Raw genomic sequence first — 24,159 nt, 5'->3', positions numbered from 1 at the left:
TGTGGTTTTAGTGGTTTTATAGGTGTACGGCGGGTTGTTTCCCGTTCCGGGCCCGTGTTTTAACTTCCGTTTCCGTATATTTCCGGTCACCGTACTTTACGGTAGGCGCACACTGCGGTGTCCGCTGTGATGGGTGGCGGTATTGCACCTAGGGCGCCGTACGGCGGCGGTGTGGGCCGTTTTGGGGTCATTTCCGCCATCGCGGACTTTGCACTTCCGCCATGCCGTGGTGCTCGTGCCCGATGGGTCGGAATGGGCCGCACTTTGCTCCTTCTTGCAATGGCGGAAACGCTATTTACGCTGTGGCGGTCCGGTCAGTCACTTTCCGCCAGGGTCGTAATGAGGGCCATTGTCAGATTTCAACATTAACAAAATGCAAAAAAAGAAAAAGAAGGTTCAAACTATGAACCCTCCCGGCCCTGCACACTATTATGTGTTGGCTAAACCAACAACTATGGCCTAAGGATAGTAATTATAATGAGCAAATAATGACATTCAATCATAACAAGTTTTGTAAAACACATGCGTGTATGTATTTTGTTTTAAATAGCACATTTAAATAAAAGAACAGGCACATTCAAAGGATTATTACAAAGGAGGAACAAATTGGAGAGATGTTTCCTGAAGTCTCTTTTCAAATGGCGACACGTTTCTAGGATGGACTCCTCTTCTTCTTAGGCCTAAACAGACTATAAACAAATGTATATATTACAAAAAAAGAAAGGGTATAACAAAAGGTACGGTGCCTAATAATAACATCGAATTTGAAAAAAAGTCTACATAGAGAAAACAAACAGATCACTGTTTCTAGGATTTCAACATTAACAATGCTAATGTGTTGTAATTAACCTAGGTTTCTCTTGCATAAATTGAAAATGATCACAATATCTCTGAAATCCTAATAAAATTCATGCAATCTGTGCAATTTGACGACTATCTCAATGGTAATGGTTATGATGATGGGGATGACGATGGTGAGAACTACGAGAAAGTGATCGTGACTTTGTTATCGGTGAACATTCAGATGCCCTGAGGAGCAGATCCTACAACTAGCCACCAATATCGAGAACCAGCCCTCTAGAAGCGAAATTAGCCAACTGCCCAGCCATGATGGCCTGGAGACATCCACCACAGTCACTGATTTGTTACATGTCAATGTGTCCCAAAGGACCAGCATTCTTCTCAAAGACCTTTTGAGAGAGGGAAAACCCTTCAGGTAGCCCAGACATGGGTCTAGCAGCATAGGAGGGTTCATAGTCATAAAATCGAATGACATTATGTCGAAAGTCATAATGTCGAAAAAAAAGATTTGTGTTCGAAATGGGTTCCCACCAAACCCCCCCCCTTGTTCGAAATGGGGGGGGTTCCCCCCCAAATCCACCCTTTTTTTTGTGTTTTACCCTTTTTTTTACTCCCGGAACCCAAAATAAACATACAATTAAAAAAATAAAACATTCTATTTTTTTTTCGATTAGTTTTTTCCAACATTATGTCTTTCGACATAATGTTTTCGACTTTTTGACTGCACACCGCATAGGAGGGCACTGGTGGATGCATGTTTTTCGTTAGGCCCTATCATGGATGCAATCCACCAATCCCCAGAAAGATGCTCAGCAAGAGTTGTAGGCGGACCAATGGCTGAGGGAAGATCTTATAGGTGAGATAGGGGCAGAAAAATGAGGCAAGGGAGGATCCATGTTTGGCTATGAAGTACATCTCTGCTGCTTCTATTGCAGCTGCAGTTGCCTGGGTCATACCAGGGCACAGGCCTATATGGGCAGTGAGCAAGCCTCAGTTGTCGCAGCCACAGAAACTGTTGCTGCTATCATGGCTTCTGTTGGGGCCAGGGAGGATGCATCCCTGGCCCAGGAGCAGGCTTCTGAGCAAACCCTTGTTGCTTGCCGTGCTGTCATTGTCTCCTGTTCTGCTGTGCACCACTTGACCAGCACCAATTAATGCCTCTGCTGCCAATGGTTGCAGGGTATCTTGCAGCATTCCCAGTTGCAGGTAGACTGGACTGGGCTGCTGACATGCCAGGACCACTCCCATTCCTGTTAGAATATAATAATAAATATATGTAGTTGATTATCCCTAAGCTAATCCATTTCTGCAAACAAAACCCTATTTTCTTGCAAGGTTTAAAAGGGGTAAATTTGTCAATTTCACCAAATGAACCAAACTAGAAATATACCCATGGCCTTTTCCCTCTAGTCATTGCAAAACATGTTGGTGTTGAAAAAACTGGATCTGTGCAGAAAGGTGTGGTCTGGTCTCTTGGCTCTTGTTGATACAACCTTGGTTAACTAAGATAAAGGTGAGTATAGCCCATTCTGTGGGTTAATGCTATGTAAAGGCTGACTGGGTTAAACAACATTTAGTTAAAAACTGAATTGTAGTGCTCAGCCTTCTCTGTCTTAGCACATCCATGAAAGACAGCCTGTGAAGCCTGCTTGAAAAAGATTACTAGTGTTGACTTCAAACATGAGACACTGACCATGAACTGGTCGAAACAATATACGATTGAGCCATGAGTAAATTGAAGATTTTTGACATAGAAGGAACATCTGCAAAAAAATATTGTGTCATACCCACTTGAGATTAGATAAACATTGGTCACATTGTGGAGTATATATGCTAAACATGTTTGTATTTTATCATCTTTTGTAAATGAATGATGAACCAACTGTGTTAGTTCACACACAATTTGTATAAAAGAAGAGACGACATACCAGTCATTTCCCTTCTACACTCCTCATAAATTGGTAGTGTTTTGAACTGAAGCCCGCTCACATGTTTATTTTTATGTACATTGTAATTTAAATTCGACCTGTAATTTTGAAACGTTGTCTCAGATGTTCTATTTTGTTTTAAATATAGTGCTTAGAAGTCTAATTTCCTTAATTCAGCAGTGTATTTGGATTGAATATTCTCCCTCATCCTCCATTCCTCCACCTTACCATCCCCTTAACCAACTTCTGTCCAGCAGTTCCCTGTGCACACTCCCCGCTGCTGCTGTCATCATTGGCACCCTGCCCTAAATCAGATACCAACAAGACTAATGCAGGCGCCCACTCACCCATAGTTGTGTAAGTAGGGCAACCACACTTTTGTGTGTATTTTGCTTAGTGATGTATTTATTTCAAATGGTGGTACTTCTATTATGGACATGTTCTGCTGCAGCCTGGGCTATTTTGGTTTTTGTAGACATTCCTTGAACTACCTTTCTTTTGGACATTGCTACTCACATCTAATGGGGCCTCAAACCCTTTCCAGTCTAATAAAATTGCCTTGTAGCATCTTATTGTGTGCATGCTTTTGTGGTTTTAGTGCTCCTTTATTGTCAATCCACTCACCACTACATGAAAAAACGTTTGAGGACTAGTCCATTCACATTGCCTCTCTGATGTTGCTGTGGATGCATTTGACTGCCATGCCCATCTTGAGTCTCTTTATAGCCTGGATATTCTTCAGGCTCCTCTAGCATGGGCAGGTTCCACTGATGGCTAGGTTGAGTATCATACAGCACACTGTCACATTGCGTCAGACCTTTTCTGGCTGGTACCTGAAGGCTCCTCCTGACCTGTGATGGTACCTGAATCCGTTCTTCAGAACCTTAAAGGCATTTTAAATGAGGCTGCATGTATGGACAAGGGCAGTGTTGTAGCATTTCTGCCTGGAGGTTGATGAATTCTGCACTGGTGGCATACACCAATAGCATATGGATTATCCAGCCGCATCTGGTGGGTATGGGAGAACATAGTGATAGACTCCCTTCCAAATCACAGTGTAATTCTCAAAATGGCTTAGGGGTCACAATCTCATGTAACATGTTTGCTGTGTCTGACAGCACCCCTCTTAAAACCAATATAATGTTTGCCCCTATATGATGTGACTGCATAGAAAGTGTTACATAGGGTCAATATGTGCTGCTTCCCATGCCTTGGCATAGTCTCCCTGCCTGCATGTATCGTCAGGCACACGCAAGGAATTCACTGTAACAATGTTCAAGAACCTGCAGAGGTAGTGATAAATGTGGCAATTGAAGTGTGACTTCATATTAATTGGTGGCAATATTAGCAGTGGGATATATAATTTGTCATTTGTTTATTCAGTTGAATCAGGAATGTCTGCAATGTCTGTTGTGTGCCTATATTCTGACAGACATATTTCTATAGTGGAACATTGGTGAGAGGTGATGTGCTGCATTTAATTCCTGACAGTACTTACCCTCTACATGGCATGCTGTACGTTTCAATCTATGTCCTAGCCCAAAGCTAAGGCACTCTTGATTTTTCACACTTGTGGGCTTCCATTCCACAGTTACACAGGCCCCTGCACCAATGCTGAAGGGGCTATCAATCTAATGAGTGTGGAAGATGGTGAGTTGACCACGAATGGGCATTACTAGGAGAGCCCTATCAAAGGCATCTTGTGTTGCCACTGGAGTTGGTGTTTGCCTACCGGCTATGTGTCTCATGATATCTTTATGGCAACATGTGAGTTACAAGCAGTGCTTCCCCATGAGATAATATTTCACTGTTATCTGGCCCATGTGAACCAATGTCATGCCACACATGTGTGCCCCATCACCTCTGTATGTGATGGCATAGACTGATGTACCATGGGAGGCTATGCCCTCATATACAGGTTTGCTGATGTGTAAAAATATTTATAGAGTAGAAGTTGAACTCAAATATGCATACCCAGCATCCACTCCCTATGGAATCAAAAGCCATCCACCATGTGCAACATGTTCTTCCGAGCCAGGATCATGCAATCATTTGTGGAACCAATGAATTGTGCACACACACACATATATACAGAACAGGTCTGCATTACAAATCACATGCACATTATTTATTTTATTTTGATTTATTTGCATTTTTATAGCGTTCACAAAGTATCGATGCACTGTTACAGGAATATGTCTTAGTTGAGTATTTATAACACGCTTAATACCCAGAGGTTTTTAAGCGCGGACCCGGGGATCGAACCTGTGTTGCTACGTGTCATCCTTTTTCCAAGGCGAGCACATTGCCATTGAGCTATCTTCCCGGGATTGATGGAGTGTGGCATGTGTATGTTAATGAATACCTGCTACCTTACCCTGGATGGAATTAGGGTCGTATATGTACAGTCCAATGCCCCTACCCTGATGGAGAAGCCTGCTATGGCGCAGAACTGTGCCTTCATGTGGTTGAAGGTCTGAGAATTGCTGGGGAGGGATATGTGGGGGAATCTGCTTAATCATGGCAGTCAATGCCTGAGAGATAATGCAGGAGATGGATGTCTGTCTGAAAATATACACCAGGGCAACAGTAGCTTAGAAGCTGCCCTGTGACACAGAATTGAAGTTTTGCCAGGAGCTTCAACATGGGAGTGATAATGGTGATGATCTCCCTGTCAGGCTGCATGTAACACTCGATTTCTGCCAGGAGCTGAAGATTGTGGGTAAATGTCTAGGAAGTAGGCAGCAAGGGCTTTCTGCTCTTTTAGTGTGTGGTAGTCCATCCTATCCCTGTACACTCGCTCAGGGTTGGGCCTTCTGCCACTCTTCCTGCCCTGCTGCTGAAGGGGTCTGGTTGCAAGCTGGAGGGTTGCAGGAGGAGGGGACTTGTGTGAAGCTATGGCTTTTACATGCGGTGGGGGCTGAGGTTGCAGGAGGAGAGGTCTGGGTTTCAGGCGGGAGTGCATCTGGTGGAGGGAGTTGGGGTGAAGGTTAGAGGGCATCACTTGGATTGGTTTGGGATGCAGTGTGATTTCCCGCCTGGGGGTTGGGGTAACCTGGATGCCGGATGATATGCTGCATGGGTGTGGGCCTCGATGCAAACTGATGGTCTACCTCAGGTGGGGACTATTGCTGCTGGGCCAGGAATTCTCCTTAGCTGGCTCTGTCACTCAGATGTAAAGTAATCCCCTTCCAGGGTGCTGGAAAATGTGCATTATGTAAGGGAGTCATTTTGTGTGAACTGGCCACCCTATTATTTCTTTTTTATTAGTAATCTGGTTTATTACAAATCTTTTACTCTGGGACCAATTTAACACAAATTAAAACATAATCTGTTTGTCACAGGTCAATAAATGTTTATCCAATTCATCAAATATGTAATGTCCATAATTCAGAAGTTCCTCAAAGTGGTTATTTCCAACCAAAATTGGAGAACTCTGAATACAATCAATTTTTGTTCACCTAATAATAAAGAAGTCCAGCGATCCTCAGCAGAGATTGATGTCGCTTCTGTTGTCAGTGTATTCCGATATTTCAGCCTCGGCAAGGGCATAGCAATCCATCAGAATATGTCGTCTGGTTTCAACTTGAGCACAGTTAAGACATAATCAGCAATAATTCAGGTCTAATTTTAGTTGTTTCCGGTGTGTTAATACTTCACTTGTTTTAAGGAGATTCAGACTCAGGCGCAAGAACAGGTCTCTGAATTTTGGACAGGAAATTGAGTAGATAATGTGGCAGTTGATTTATTGCATGGCAGCCGGCAGCACAGTTTATAGAGAGTTTATGTTTTGCCTTGTTTTCCTGAGTCTCTATCCAATCCATCCATTGAATTTTAATTTTGATCCAAGAAGGGTTTGTTTTAGGACTTCTTCTGAAGCATCTAATAGACTTAACCATCTGGAACAGCTGGCTTTCTATTGATTCAGGATTTCAGTTTGCTGTGTAGATGAGCTTGTTCTCAGGATCTCAATTGGGAGAACAACATCATCTAAAAGAGTTCTTTGGTACATATCAATTGACTTCCATAGCACTATAGAATGGATTGATTGTGTCGCAATTTCAAACCTGATCTGTACAATTGGGAAGGATCTAGGTAGGGAAAAGATCCTCCTCCAAAAAACCTTCTAACTGGTCCCAGATCTTCCATGATAGGTTGAGGGCTGCTTAGAATTGGAATCACCTTCTGACGATAGAATGTTATTATCGGGCTCAAGTGAAACTTCCCATATTTTTGATGTAACACACCTTTATTCAAAGGCCATTTCCCCAATCATGATTGTCTAAGGATGAATTCATCGAAACCCCTATATATTTGATCGTTTTCACTTGTGCCAACTTGGTTAAACTTAGAGAGAGGGAGAAAATCTCTTTACAATGCCCTTTGACGGTTAGAGAATGTTATCGTTTGGGATTTTGTCGAGTTGTTACTTAAACAATTAGTTCCAAAATACTTGACTAGCGCATTTAAGCTTTGTTGCAGGCCAATTGGTGTTTTATCCAACAGAAAAACGTTATCTGATATATCATCCAGGGTACAGGAGTTCCATTTAGAATCTGTGAAAATGTTTGCATTTCTTTTTTGATGAATTCAGATCTGAGATATACGGACAACCCTGCTTAACCCACTCCATGTATCTATCATCTTCGAAAGTGCACCCAAGTTAGATAACCTTACCTGGATCGATGTAGCAGTGTAAAGCACCCAGCAGATACTAAGTCGGGCAGGCAATTCTACAAGCATAGTTTCTGCCATAATCTCAGTCGATCAACGCTGTCAAACGCTTGTTTGAGATACATGACCACTGCATAGAATTTTGTTTTCGCTCGCATTGCTTCAAGCTTTAGGAGATTTAGTAACAGGAGGTTGATGTTTGTTCATGCACCTTTAACAAATCCAGTCTGACTCGTGTCTGTTTTTTTGGCCTGCTTTGCCCAGCGTGTTAGTTGTCTTGGGAATACTGAAGCAAATAGTTTTCCCAAAGTATCTAACAGGGCAAATGGACGATAATTTGATGGGTCTGCTCTGTCGCCCTATTTTTAAATTGGGATCAGTGACGCATTTTTCCATGAAGATGGTAGCTGATTTGTGTACATTATCGTGGAAAACAGGGAAGCACATACGTCCCCTATAATTGTTGATTTATTTTATGTGTGGCATTCTGTTGGTGCAGCCATGGCTTAATTGCCTGCTTTGTCCTTCCTGTGTTGTGAATGCACTTTTATTTTTGAAATTTGCACCTGCTTTGAGCAGATGCTAGTGTTTGGTGCTAACATGGATCCGAAATCAAGTTTCTACTTCCAGTAGTATTCCTTTAGATGTATTATGAGGCAGATGTATTTGGACTTTATTCTGAGAGGGTGAATTTGCATGGTATTTCCGTGCAGATTCACCACCTTCTTGACACGTTATTCATGCCTATGTTTTCTGGCTTTTGCAAGAAGCATTGTGTTCATTTTAAATGCTGGTGTGCCACCAATAGTGGCAGATGGGCACTGCACAAGACCACTTACATGACATTATTTTACATAGCAATAAGTAATGGAGTATACAAGTGTGGCATAGGATTGTTACTCCTTATGCTCCACTAGACCCAGAAAATTACCCCCATAGTATTTTAAAACATCACATCGTTATTACTTACTAGTAATCTTCAATTCTAATAGTCCATATATTCCTCGTCACAAAACTAATGTCAGTCCTGAGACATAGCTTGCTGTAAAGCATTTACTGTCTATGATGATTGTCAGCTCCTATCCCTTTCACAGTTCCTATGGGAAGAATATTAAATAAGACTCCATCCAGCACATGCTGTTTTTCACAAACCAGTACTCATTTTGAAGTACCAATCTTCAATGGCTGAAAGAGAGAGGCGATGACTGCAATGAAAAGTTGTGGACTCAGCGCCGATGAAGATTCCTCTTTTAACCTATATTGTCCCACTCCTTACAGTTGAGAACATATCAAGTTTCATTACTGCAAACCAGTGCCAGGAAATGCAGAAAACAACAAATACAATGGGCCTCATTACGACCTAGGCGTTAACCATGGCGCTATTAGCGCCATGATTGACGCCGGTACCCTACCGATTCCGCCATGGTGAATGGCGGAATTACCGCCCCATTCCAAGGTTGGCAGGGCGGTAATTCCCCATTCACCATTGGCCCTTCCCCATTCCCATTTTTGCCCCCATAGGGCTCAATTGAAATGGGGACGGCGGTAATTACCTCCAAAGTCCCTTTGCAGGTCCCGTCCTTAACGGCTGGTAAAGCCAGCCATTAAGGGGGGACTCGCAAAGGGACCTCAGAATTGGGCGGTAAGGGATTACCGGCACCAGTGCCCTTACCGGTACCGGTAATCCCTTACCGCCCAGGTCGTAATGAGGCCAAATGTATTTTCAGCATACAATCAAATAGGGGAAGAATGCAAATCTGCATTGTAAATATGAACAAACCAATTCCAAGTATACATGACATTTTTTATGAAAAATGAACATCCAGCCGGATGTCCAGTTGGCAGCCCCACAAATTCCCTGTGTTGACACACACTTAAGCTTGTCCTTGGAAGCTGCTACCTCCATAATAAATGTTCCTTGCATCATAGATGGAAGAAAGATATCTTGGAAGTTATATGCCAATGTAATCATCTCCCCATTCATCTACTGAGGGTAAATACAGTGGGCTTTGCCTCCTGAATGACCAGACAAAAGGAGAGAAATGAGAGTTGGAAAGGCAAAAAGGAGAAGCCCATTCAAGGTACTTGTGGCCAAATAGCCTTGCATACAGTGGAAGTACATTTTCCTCTGAGCAAAACAAGTGAAGGAAATATCAATTCAAGAGAATTGTGGAAAGATGGCGAGGCATTTGGGCAGAAAGAGGTAGGGGACTGAATGTTTAAACCCATGTTAGAAAATATCAAGAATGGCTTGGGAAAGAGTAGTGAACCCATTTTACTAGCCTACTAACCAAAGTGGTTTCAAGCAGAAACAAAACGTACATTTAGGCTTTCCCAGGTTGCAGTCACAGTGGATTAAAGCTAGCACCCTGTGAAGCTCAATACTCTGTCGGCAGGTTGCATGGATTTAGAAAGCTAGAGCAACATGGTTCAATTGAAGCAAATCCCCCATGATATCCCAAAAGGCTAGGAGCGGCCAATTGGGGTCCTAAGCATTATACAGACTGACCAAGCCGCTGAGGAAGTTGGGAGTCTTCAAGGAGTAGTCCCACTTTTTCATTCAGATGATTTTGTTTTTGGGTAATTCTTCAAAAGAGACCAACATTTGGTTGCATCTTGTTGCCTTCATATCATATATTGACTTTCTTCCAAGTGAAAACATTTTTTCAACTTTATTTGGGTTCTATGGAAGGCAGATATTTAAAAACCCACAGGTCCCTGGTAGGTGCCATTCATCTCATACCGTGAGACCATGGTGTGTATAATTGGGTATAGTTAAAATAGATGGACCTGAGTTCACTTCTCCTCAACTTCAAAAGCAGAGTGTTCCGAAATCTGGATCTTTCCTTTTATCTAATGGAGAGACCAAACTGTAGTCTGTGCACTGGATCTTTTTTGTCCTAGTCTATTTCCGGTACAGACACAGTATAAGACACAATATCAAGGTGAGTTACATGACAAGGGGGTACATTGGGCTTCAAATACCAGTTGGATAAGTATTTCAAGAGTTTGTAGTACACACTCAGGATGGCAGAGCAGTGTTGAGATGTGAAAGGGAAACCCTCTAGCAGGGTTATACCATTTAATGTATGTACATTTTCATGATTTAAAATGACAGACAAAAGGCCTACAATTAAACAAACTTTGCTTAATTCTTGTCTATGTGGAATGCAAAGCAAGTGCAAAGTATCCTTGATGGTTGCTCTGGAGGAGGGGCAGAATTGCAGTTTGAGGATGTTCTACTGCTGGATGGCACTTGACAGCAGGGTAAGAGAAAAGGATAGAACAATTGAAAGGTTGTTGGAGTTGCTGCACAAATGCCAGTAGAAGTATAGAAGTAGTGGTTCACTGCAACACAACCCTTATTTTATATTGCATGTACAATTTTGGCTGAGCTACAGGAAACATTTTTATCATGCAAATTATTTTCTTTTTCTGAATTGACAGTATACTATTAGGTATTTTCGGGGTTTGTATGCCAATCTTCTAGCATAAAATGTGGGGCACATTAAAAAGATAGTAAAATCAAGATATTGCAAAGTAACTGTAGAAGAACCACTAGAAAACCATAACTCAAACAAAAGGAATTGTTGTCATTAATAAGAATGAGTGGAGAAACAGATTTGCAGAACATTAATGGGAAAGGGAAACAGCATTGGTTTCTAGAGGATGAATTCCAAAGCTCCTGCATCTGCTCACTTCCCGGGTGAGGTCTCTAATCTCAGGTCCACCAATAAATCTTCTGGCAATGATGTAGACCAGAGTGCATATGTATTTATTTCCAGCCATAAAGGTGATTGCAGCGAATGTGGATAGAGTTTGCATTTGGCGGCCCTGGTGACAGCTAGTGGCAAAATGACAAATCACACAAATGTATCACCTGCATTTCTGGGTATTTAGGATATGAGGATATTTGTTGATCATATGACCATAGTGGGTGACAAAAAAAAGAGTGATCTGTCCAAATGCAGTTATCATATACACTATTAGGGAAACTACATCATTCAAAGAACTCATTGATTGATAGTGTTGAATATTTTCCACAAAAAGCCAAGCTGCCCTTGCCCAAATCCTGCAAAAGTATATCTTGTGAATGCAAGCAATACCTACTGGAAAACAATCACCTTGTGTCTCAGCATCCACACTACACTAAAGTTCTGGAAAGGGTTGTGTTCTACCGTCTTACAAATTTCTTTGAAATCCACAACCTTCGAGATGCCCTACAAGCAGGTTTCGGCTCCTCTGACTCTATGGAAACTGCTCTCATAAGTCTCTCCAATGTTATTGCCTTTGCTAAGCACACCAAACTATTCTCTAGCCTAATTCTCCTTGACTTGTTCCCTGCCTTTGACTCTGTTGATCACTGATCTCCTTAATACCCTCTCTCTTCTTGGGGTTTGTGATCGAGTCATTGACTGTATTGAATCCTACCTAGCACCTCACCAATTCCCTGCGTCATTGAACAAAAACATGTCTCAACTCACTCCTCAAACGGTTTATGTTCCACAAGGCTGTGTCTCCTCTTTACAGTCTACAATTCTGCTCTTGGGGCACTTATCTCCTCCTTTGAGTCCTTGTATCAACTCTTTGAGGATGACAACCAAATTGTCTTCTCTTTTCCTGAACTTCCATCTGATCTCTCTTTCAAAATTTCCAAATGTCTCCCTGCCATCAATTAGTGGATGGCTTTGCACTCTCTGATGTTAAACTGTTTCAAAACCGAGGTGCTCTACTTCCCTGCCCAATACTCTAACTCATCTCCTAACCTGCCTATCCATTTCCAACCTGACACTCTCCCCTGCTTCTCTTCAGCTAGCAACCTCAGCATCACCTATGACTCTTCTCACACCTTCTCTACTTTCATGTGCAAAACTGCAATGGCTGCTCAGCTCAACCTCCTAAATATTAGGAGAATCAGGCACCTCCTTCCTTTCAACACTGCCAAGCCTCTCCTAACTACACATGTCTTCTCTATACTGGTTTACTGTGCCAGCATCAACTGTGGTCTCCCCAAGTATGCTTTCTTTTCTCCCGACAAGATCATTAACTTCCATACCAAGAACAAGGACTCTCTTTGAACTCCCTTACTTCATTTGTTATGATCTCTGCTTCCAAAAGGTCAGGATTTTTCCAACTCCCTTGGAAGCAGATCCATAACCCAGGTTCCGAGTGCCAACCAGTCCCAATTGGGACCTTTTGGACCCAGTCCTGGCGCCAGTGGCACCAGGCTCATAAATATGCCCAGTCCCAGCGCTGGAAGCGCCGGGCTCATAATGCTTGGGTGGACTTACCTGCAGCAGACCATGCTGCTTACTTGCCTGCCAGTTGAGTCTCTGATCCTCTTCTGTTTGGAACTACTTTTCCTGTTGGGTAGGGCAGGAGCCACTCCCTAGATTCAGAACATTGGAACTCTTCTGGAAAGCAGGAACTCTTTTCTTACCTAGGCGTGGCTGTGGAAGGAGACACCTAAGCACTACAGGAGGCTATTTAAACCACACCCGATGGATGAATCTTGCTTTGCGTTATTCTGCATCCTCAGCAGCAGAACGCTCATCGTGTCTTCTGCATCTGATCCTGGGCCTAAGGAAAAAGGCTTACCATTCTGAATCCAGTCTTCAGCAACACCTATAAAGACAAGAAAGAACAGGTTAGCATTACGGTCTTCAGTGACAGCTCTTCACTTACCTGGTCCATCGGCTGTCACCAACGCCTCGCGCTGCATTCCGGCATCGGAAAGACAAAGGCTTACCTACTCTTCGTGCGCTCCGGAGGTCTTCACACTGCATTCCGGCTTCTGAAAGACAAAAGCTTACCAACTCTTCGCACGCTCCGGAGGCCTTCGGCGCTGCATCCCGCATCTGAAAGACAAAACAAGGTGCGTTTAAAGACATTGGGGAACTTTAATACTCACGTGCCATTACTCCTTTCCACATCTAACCCAGTGGGTATTCCGGCACCCTGCAGCCGCCCCGAACTTGTACCTGCAAAATAAAAAGACAGTTCGAGCGCATCGTGAAGCAGGCAACAAGCGCTTACTTACGTGCTTCCAGGCGCTTCTATTCATCACACGGGCTCCATCTTCAACTCACTTCAGCCCGCCATCCGCCATCGCCGGAACCCTGCAAAACAAGAGACATCATTACTAAAGACTTTAAAGACATTAGAATTACTCGAAACTTACAGTTCGTGCAGTAAACGACGGACAGCAGTCCTCTGAAGTCAAGAGGCCTGCTCCCCTTATCCAGTGAAGAAACTGGTTACAGCACCCTGCCTCGAGGCAGATGGAGAGCACGGCGTTCACTTACCTAAGGTGAGAGCGTTAACCTTTGGGGTTCTACAGGAGAAGAGAAAGGGAAGAAGAGAGAGACATTCAATAACCCAGTTCATTAATCCCACATTTTCTATCTGCAGACATCTTACCCTTCGAGCCAGACATACAGTGCACAGAGGTCCAGCCCAAAGAGCCAGCCGTGTGTTACACATCACCTTTGAAGATACGGTATACGCCCAGTCAAGACCGGCGCCACCGGGAATCAGGTGAGCGTTACAGAACGCAAAGCCTACCACAAAACTCCCGTCCAGGCGCTATGGAAACCTTGGATACCGACCAGCTAGCCCAGTTACTTGGGGAACTAAGGGCAGAAGTGCATGCAGCCCATCAGGAAACTAACGCTCTAAGAAGGGAACTGATTATTTCCAAGGAGCGAACAGATGATCTCGCTAGACAATTGCTACAGTCACAAGCCGGACAGACCCCGTTACCCGCATCTGGGGGAAATCTTCCTTCTACATCCTCTATGAATCCAGGGCAGATCAACCTACCTGGGAATGTACCTCTGGCTCCGCCCGAACGATTTTCTGGTGACCCAAAGAGGTTTGCAGTATTTATCAATCAGTGCCGGTTGCATTTCTTATGCCGGCCAGCAGCCTTTCCAACTGATCAAGCTAAAGTAGCTTTCGTGCTTTCGTACCTTAGTGGCAATGCGGCAGACTGGTCGATCCCTCTAGTAAATCAAGATGATCCGGTCCTCCATGATTTTCAAGCTTTTCAGCTCAGTATGGAAAAACTGTTCGCAAGACATTCACAGGGGCAGGCCTTGGACAATGAGCTTCTTTCGTTGCGACAAGGTAATCAAGACCTTTTGGCTTATATTGCGTCTTTCAACAGACTGATAGTGGAAACTCACTGGCCTGAGGACAAAAGGATTACTCTGTCTTATAGAGGTCTACGCGGAGAGCTCAAAGATGTGTTAGCCCAAGTAGTGAATCCCCCACAAGATTGTTCGGACTATATAGACTTAGTCGTTAAAATAGATCACAGACTGCAGAACAGGAAGGCCGATCGTTCCAAGTTTGATGCTCGAGTATTTTCCAAACCGCCAACTCCTTCCAAAGGAGTAGACTCCGGGGAACCCATGCAAATAGGGGGTCTGAAAGGTCCTCTAACACAAAAGGAGCGGGAAAGGAGAAAACAGTTGCAATTATGCCTCTATTGCGGAAACTCAGGGCACTTTCTTCGAGACTGTCCGGTGAAACCTGCCAAGAAGGCAGTAGGAGCTGCAGTTACCAAAGTTACAAACTCTGAGCAGGGAAACAACCTCGCCCGACAAGAATAGAGGTCCTCTTGCCGAGCGTGAAAACCAGTTCCGTGACCTCGCATTTCGTGATACCTATGGTCCTCATTAGCCCTGATAATCCGGATCGATTACATGCAATTGAAGCTTACGTCGACAGCGGTGCCATCGGCAATTATGTGGATCATGAAATGGTTTTGAGGATGAATCTAACTCTTTGTCCCAAGGCTGTAAAGGACGTCATTACTACGGTGGATGGTACGGAGATAGCCTCCGGGCCAGTAACGCATACCACTCAAGAAGTGACGCTAGTAAGTCAAGATGGACACCATGAGAAGATCGTGTTCGATGTGATCAAGGCCCCTCAGTTTCAGATTATTCTAGGAATACCTTGGTTAGAGAAACACAATCCTCTGATCGATTGGCGAGCAAGAACGGTCCAGTTTCCAGAATGTGTCTCTACTTGTCACCCTCCACCTGGTGTTGCACTGGCAGCAATTTCTTCAGAGACTCCCCAGTTACCTCCCAAATACCTAGAATACCAAGATGTTTTCCGGAAGGATCAGGCTAACTCTCTACCTCCTCATAGGTCTTATGACTGCCAGATATACCTGATACCTGGATCTAATCCTCCTTGTAGTAGAATTTATGCCCTCACCGAGCCTGAGAACCTTCACCTTCGACAATACCTGGATCAATACCTGGCAAATGGGTTTATTCGTCCTTCCAAGTCCCCTGCTTCTTCAGCTTTGTTCTTCGTTCCAAAAAAGGAAGGAGACCTTAGAACTTGTATAGATTATCTCTCCCTGAACCAGATCACCGTTAAGAATAGATATCCGTTACCTTTGATCCCTGAACTCCTGGACCAAGTCAGAAAAGCATGCATATATACAAAGCTGGATCTTAGAGGAGCTTACCACTTGGTACGAGTAAAAGAGGGCGATGAATGGAAGACGGCCTTCCGCACCAAGTATGGGCTATTTGAATATCAGGTCATGCCCTTCGGACTTTGTAATGCCCCGGCCGCCTTTCAATATTTTATGAACGATGTCCTCAGAGAGCTCATAGATGTGTGTGTTGTTGTTTACATTGACGACATCCTCGTTTATTCTTCATCGGAATCTGAACATCGGAAACACGTGAAAATGGTCCTCGAAAGATTGCGTCAACACAAACTTTTCGCTAAGTTGGAAAAATGTGTTTTCAACGTGACTGAAGTTGAATTCTTGGGATTCATATTATCACCTGGCGGAGTGCGTATGGATTCAAAGAAGGTCGATGCAGTTCTCAAATGGCCATCACCATCCTCCGTAAAAGGTGTGGAAAGCATGTTAGGCTTTGCTAACTTTCACCGCAGGTTTATCCCCGAATTCTCTCGAATAGTCCAGCCCATCACTGCCTTGTTAAAGAAAAACAAACGTTTTGAATGGTCTACCGAGGCGGAACAAGCTTTCCAGGATTTGAAGACTAAATTTATCTCTGCACCAATCTTAAAACACACTCGCCCCGAACTCCCCTACATCGTGGAAACTGATGCTTCAAACCTTGCCATGGGGGCAGTTCTATCACAAAAGGACCCGGTAACCAATCAGTTGCATCCCGTGGCATTTTGGTCCCGCAAATTCTCGCCTCCTGATATCAATTACACGATTACTGACAAGGAACTTCTGGCTATCAAGTCTGCCTTTAAGGCTTGGCGGCATTTTCTGCTGGGGGCCCGACACACCGTTACTGTGATTACGGATCACCGAAACCTGCAATATTTGAAAACCGCAAAAGCCCAATCCTCTAGACAACTCCGTTGGGCATTATTCTTTGCCGGGTTTGACTTCATAATTACCTATCGACCTGGTACAAAAAACGGTAAAGCTGATGCCCTTTCTCGGATGGGAGTGGAAGAACACTTGGTCAACCCTAAACCTGTACCAATCATTCCCGAACAAAGAATTCTGGGTGTAATCGCCACAGAATCCATAGAGGAAGTTAAGGATAAAGCCAGGCAACTTGTAACTCCAGCAGACATACAGAATTGGCATCTGCAGGGAAAGGACTTTGCAGTAAAGGACAACTTATTGTATTTCCAAGAACGATTATACCTACCCAGCACAGATTTACAGAAAAAAGTAATCTCTTGTTATCACGATTCTTTAATGGAAGGACATCCCGGTATGGCCAAGACCTCAGAAAAGATCAAGCGCTACTTCTGGTGGCCGTCTTGGAAAAAAGATATCAGAGACTTTATAATGTCCTGTGGAGTATGCGCCCAAAACAAGAGTCAAAAGGAAAGACCAGCAGGCCTCTTACGCCCTATTGACATCCCACCTCGCCCTTGGCATACGCTTTCTATGGACTTCATCACCGATCTACCTCCATGCTCCGGATACAATACGATTCTAGTAATCGTGGACTTATTCTCCAAGATGGCGCATTTCATTCCGCTCAAAGGCTTGCCAACAGCAGCAACTCTGGCCCGAGAATTTCTCGAAAACATCGTCCGACTGCACGGTTTTCTTTCGGTTCTAATTTCGGATTGAGGTAGTCAATTTATTTCTCATTTTTGGCGAAGTTGCTGTCGGTCGGCTCAAATTGATGTGAGACTATCGACCAGTCACCACCCTCAGACCGACGGACAAACCGAGAGGACCAATCAAACTCTGGAACAGTATTTACGCTGCATGCTGCAACAAACTGAAAAAACTTGGAAAGACATCCTTTGGATAGCCGAATATGCCTACAATAACTCTGTCCATTCGGGAACTGGGAAAACCCCGTTTTTTTCTTTTGTACGGCAGTCACCCTCGAACCTCGGAGTTGGATCCCCTCCAAGATCTTGAAACACCAGCAGTAGACTACCTGCATTCTACAATCACCCAAGCCTTTAAGGAAGCTGTTTCTCACCTTCAAAGGGCTAAAGAACAATACAAGAAAGGAGCAGATCAACATCGGAAGGAAGCCCCTCAATATCAAGTAGGGGATCAACTCTGGTTATCCACCAAATATCTACCTCTAAAAGGGCCACGCACATTCAACCCAAGATACCTTGGTCCCTATTCCATCACTACCATAGTAAACCCAGTAGCGGTCAAGTTGGACTTGCCCCCGCACATGAAGATACATCCGGTCTTCCACGTCTCTCTATTAAAACCCGTGCAACCTCAAACCCGACTAACCAAATCTCCAAAACCTATCCTAGTTGATGGAGAACTCGAGTTTGAAGTCAAAAGCATTCTGGACTCCAAGATCTCCAAATCTAAACTATTCTACCTAATTGACTGGAAAGGCTACGGCCCCCAAGAGAGATCCTGGGAACCTGCTGAATATGTCCATGCTCCTCGCCTAATCAAAAGATTTCACCGAACATTTCCTGACAAGCCAAAACCCCCGGAGAAGCCCGGTTTGGGAGGGGCCTTGGGGGGGGTACTGTCATGATCTCTGCTTCCAAAAGGTCAGGGTTTTCCCAACTCCCTTGGAAGCAGATCCATAACCCAGGTTCCGAGTGCCAACCAGTCCCAATTGGGACCTTTTGGACCCAGTCCTGGCGCCAGTGGCACCAGGCTCATAAATATGCCCAGTCCCAGCGCTGGAAGCGCCGGGCTCATAATACTTGGGTGGACTTACCTGCAGCAGACCATGCTGCTTACTTGCCTGCCAGTTGAGTCTCTGATCCTCTTCTGTTTGGAACTACTTTTCCTGTTGGGTGGGGCAGGAGCCACTCCCTAGATTCAGAACATTGGAACTCTTCTGGAAAGCAGGAACTCTTTTCTTACCTAGGCGTGGCTGTGGAAGGAGACACCTAAGCACTACAGGAGGCTATTTAAACCACATCCGATGGATGAATCTTGCTTTGCATTATTCTGCATCCTCAGCAGCAGAACGCTCATCGTGTCTTCTGCATCTGATCCTGGGCCTAAGGAAAAAGGCTTACCATTCTGAATCCAGTCTTCAGCAACACCTATAAAGACAAGAAAGAACAGATTAGCATTACGGTCTTCAGTGACAGCTCTTCACTTACTTGGTCCATCGGCTGTCACCAACGCCTCGCGCTGCATTCCGGCATCTGAAAGACAAAGGCTTACCTACTCTTCGTGCGCTCCGGAGGTCCTCACACTGCATTCCGGCATCTGAAAGACAAAAGCTTACCAACTCTTCGCACGCTCCGGAGGCCTTCGGCGCTGCATCCCGCATCTGAAAGACAAAACAAGGTGCGTTTAAAGACATTGGGGAACTTTAATACTCACGTGCCATTACTCCTTTCCACATCTAACCCAGTGGGTATTCCGGCACCCTGCAGGCGCCCCAAACTTGTACCTGCAAAATAAAAAGACAGTTCGAGCGCATCGTGAAGCAGGCAACAAGCGCTTACTTCCGTGCTTCCAGGCGCTTCTATTCATCACACGGGCTCCATCTTCAACTCACTTCAGCCCGCCATCCGCCATCGCCGGAACCCTGCAAAACAAGAGACATCATTACTAAAGACTTTAAAGACATTAGAATTACTCAAAACTTACAGTTCGTGCAGTAAACGACGGACAGCAGTCCTCTGAAGTCAAGAGGCCTGCTCCCCTTATCCAGTGAAGAAACTGGTTACAGCACCCTGCCTCGAGGCAGATGGAGAGCACGGCGTTCACTTACCTAAGGTGAGAGCGTTAACCTTTGGGGTTCTACAGGAGAAGAGAAAGGGAAGAAGAGAGAGACATTCAATAACCCAGTTCAATAATCCCACATTTTCTATCTGCAGACATCTTACCCTTCGAGCCAGACATACAGTGCACAGAGGTCCAGCCCAAAGAGCCAGCCGTGTGTTACACATCACCTTTGAAGATACGGTATACGCCCAGTCAATACCGGCGCCTCTACGGAAATCAGGTGAGCGTTACATCATTTGAACCTTGTTTCAATTCCCATCAATGATGAGATCCGAAAAAGAAATCAGCTAGAAGTAATATTTTGTGTCTCTCCTGTCTCTTCATCAAGGGCCCTTGTCCAGCTGCTCTGAATGCATCATAACTCATTTGACTCAATTTGCAACTAGTAATATCTAAAATAAAGTTTGCCTCTAAAACACAGTCCAGATAAAGTGATAAGAAGATACTGGCCCAGAAGTAGCTCCTTTTAAGAACACAATATGTTACCAATCCTTTCCCCTTTTAAGAACATGGATACTCATTCTAAAAGCATTCACTGTGCATTGCACACAACACTGTTGAAAAATAAAATGAATGGAGCAGTAATGGTGTTTAAGAGCACAGCATGGGCTCTATTGTCACATCTGTGTGAAGATTACACTTAGGCCCCAATCAAGATCTGAACCTTTCTAGTCTAATGGATTACATCTTTGCACAAAATCTTAAAATTCTTTCGTCATCAGTGAATATGCCTCCAAGTCCATCGCCCTGGATCCACTTCCGAAGGCACAATCTCAAACTGTTGAAACAGTAACTCTCAAGATCCAGGATCATGCATGACTGAAGTGATGCATGGCTGAGGCAGGTCAACATCTCAATACAGGAAGTTAGTTTGAATACATCAGGTCAACTCCTGAATACAGGAAGTTAGTTTGAACAGAGCAGGTAAACTCTTGAGTAGAGGAAGTTAGTTTGAACAAAGAGCAAAAAAAAAAAAATCTCCCTCCTAGTACATCTTTCAATTACTGTGTATGCAGCACTCCTCCTGATTGCAGAGCAGAATAAAATACCCATATCTGATGTAGCATGTATGAACTGGCATTCCTACTGGCAGGAAAGATATCTCCAGATTCTCACCTACTGGAAACCTCCAGCACTATAGCTTCAATACAAAGATCCCTGTCACATGGAAACCAGTATTTTTAAACATTAAAAACAAAAACGGCCTGCTCAGGTGTGTGCAAATAAAAGTGGAAAAAGTATCATTGCTCAGGAAAATATCAGGAAAACAAAACATGATGTGCGTGCTGACAAAAAGCAATGTATATTATGTTTCACCTACAAAACTCCAGTGTCATTTGAAGAGCCACTTTGTCGTCATGTAAAATGTCAGCCCTGGCAAACCCTTTTGCTGGCTGTGGGCACAATTTCACAAAGAAATCTCACACTCCCAGCTTGTATGTCACATCTCCCATCTTATGACCAACCGCAATATAATGTCATGCTAACGGTGTCAAAATTCAGTGTTCTCCAGACCTGCTGGCTCTGAAAGCTTTGACTGCAAGAAAAAGCTACTCTTGGCTGGAGCGTGACTAATATGTGTAAACATGGGGGCACCCACTTCAAAGAGCAAGCTTCCAACACAAAGTAGACTGATAAAACAAACTCTGGGAACAGGCTGACCCAGTGAAAAAAAAATGGTCAGGAGGCAGGAGGAGGGCCATTTGTCTCACATGAAGATTCATAATTAATTTAAAAGGACTATTAAAATTTAGGCCTTTTTTCTCAGCCATCATAAGGCAGATGGATTTCATCTATGTACCATTTTTTATGTAATTTCCATGCGATTTTGGGGATATAAAATTCATCTACCTGCGACTCAGTGAACTGTAATGTCCAGTTAAAAAAGGGTTCTGCCTGATCTGAACATGTTCCAAATATGAGAGTTGGTGAGCGGGTGGAAAGTGAAATTAGGGCTATGCTGAATAACTTACATATACATCACAGTTGTGCTTTTTATGGAAACTGATGCTTGAAGGTACGGACTTGGTGTTCGGCTTATCTAACTCCCCATGATTAGCTGAATATGTATATCATGGCAGTTCACAGTGAAATTATGAAGTTGTGATACATAACTATTTTTTTCTAAAAAATTGAAAGGAGAACAAAGGGTGATTGCAAATGGGAATTGCCATATGTTGCTCCACACCCCTAAACCAATCCTTACTTGGAGGCTGGGTTTGGGAGGAGAGAGAAGGGTAACACATTTTTGTGGCATGAATTATTGCAGGGTACTTCCCAAGATTGTAAAATTAGTGGTGTCATCACTGCTATATAAGGGGGACTGCACTAGGACACAGGGAGAGAGAAAGAAAAAACACAGACCAGACAGGAACAGACAAACAGAGAGACAGAGAGGGCTGCTGAAACTTACCACCTGAGTACCTGACACCTGAAAGAAACACCAGAGGAGATTGCTGAGAGTGCATCAGGGTGGAGCTGTCTATTTCTAGGAAGGCCTCAAAGCTGACTGGGTCCTATGGTGGAGAGTGGGAGGCCATATTTGAGAGTGGAGTGACCAGACCGCTGCCCTATCTTTCCAGAGTGTTGTGAGATGCAGCTGGCTTTCCTGAACTGTAAACAGAGGCTTGCTATGTAAGTAGAACTGAGCCCTGGGAAACCAAAAGGCGGGGGAGTCTGCTTGCCTTGAATAATTTCCCTGTATAGTGGGTAGGGGGGCACAACTGTGTAGATCCTTAGCCTATTTAACCAAAAATATTAATTTAATTAATTACCCATTTGGCAGAACACTACAGGGTGAATTTTGTTTTAATTCGAAATTAACAAAGCTCACTTCCCAGTGTCTGCTGAAAACTATTGCCCATAAATTAATTGGGTAATACTTGTTGTCCTGCTGACCCTGACTTCTTTAAGGAAGGGGGTGTCTTTGTTCTTAAATCAGTCCAACCTTTTTATCAGGCTTCCCCAACACAGGCCTTTCAGTCAGGGGGGTCTGAAATCCAAAATTCCCCAAAGCATTCCAATGTTTCTGTCTGACTTCCCAACATAGACCAAAGCCAGGGGGGCGTCTGAAAAACAAACCGATAAATCACCCTGTTTTTATCTTTAAACCAAATGTGTGGGCAAAATCATCATTACCAATCTTGAAATACTAATGCTAGCCTTTTAAGCCTGCAGAAAAATAAAAATTGCACATTACATGATAAGTGCCTTCATTATTGATCAGTGTAATTATTTTGTGAAGTGAAATTTGCCGAAAGTGGAGAATTGTGATTGTGTTCTTCTTAACTAACCTTTGTCATTTATTTATGCTCCGATAAGTTGATTGTGTTGTGCCATGGATAAAGTGGTGTTTCACATTTTCATGCTAATTTCTATTACCTTTAATTTAAATACATGCCAATATATTTCCTGTACACTGGCCTGGTTCTTGGGTCATTGTTAGCTCAGGGGAGAGGGATCCAAAGGGCATGATATGTGTCTGAGATAGAGCTAAAAAATAATCGGTTAAACAGTTTGTTGCATAACCACTTTAGTGAGGAGGGAAGGAACTACCCGTGTTGAGAGTGGCTTCTCAATAAACCATTACACAATGTACATGCCTTCTAGAAAATAATACAGTTTGGTTGTTAAACTTGTACCTTACATTATGACCCATCAGATTGTTCTATGCTAGCCCTCTGGGGATAATAGGCAATGCCCTGCTATGGAGGCTGTGATGATCTACTACACCTCAGCATGCCTGGTATAGGCCTGCATACTGCTATGTCTGGCCTTGAGTACCCCTGAAATAATGTAACTCAACATTCCTGGCCTTTATATATTAATAGTGTCTGTTTGGGCATTCACACAGAAAAAGATAGAGAGACATGGAAGTAGGCAGACATTCAGGCACAGACACCAACACTGACACATACACACAGACAGACACAGAGGCAAACAGATACACATACAAACAGACATTCATCTACACCACTCATTGCCTTTGAATCTGCTGTGAGAATGCACAAGTGTGTGTGCATTTGATGCACGTGTATGTTACTTATTTTGTCAAATATATTTATGACTAGGCTAAAACTGCTGATGTATCGGGCACAAAACGAAGTTATGAGTTCAATGTTGTATTAGCTAAACCAACATATCAACAACACCAGCCCTAAAATACTGAAATCATTTTGATAAAGCTTGTATAAAACGAAGGGTCTGTCCATTACTAGTGTTGCTATTTACAGTTAGTGTTACATTATATCTATCCCAGTTGGTGTTGCTACAGTGTTACATTTGGAATCCAGTGCACATTGTTTTCTATTTGCCAGGTGTGCGATTGTGGCTTTTTCCATTTTCCTTATTTTGTCGATCATGTGCTTGAATTGGTGTAGACTGTGGTTAGTATTTCTGTTCCCCTGCACAAATAATTCAGGGCCTTTAATTTTAATTTTAATCAGTGTGGGGTCCATACCCTCCTAGTTTTCAAGGTCTATGTTCAATGTTCCTCCAGGGACTGGTTTTGTTTACCGTTGTGTGATGGGTAGCCTA

The sequence above is a fragment of the Ambystoma mexicanum genome, chromosome 5q (genome assembly GCF_040938575.1).
Source record: "Ambystoma mexicanum isolate Mex_15411 chromosome 5q, UKY_AmexF1_1, whole genome shotgun sequence".
NCBI lineage: Eukaryota > Metazoa > Chordata > Amphibia > Caudata > Ambystomatidae > Ambystoma > Ambystoma mexicanum.
Note: the sequence above shows the minus strand (reverse complement) of the source record.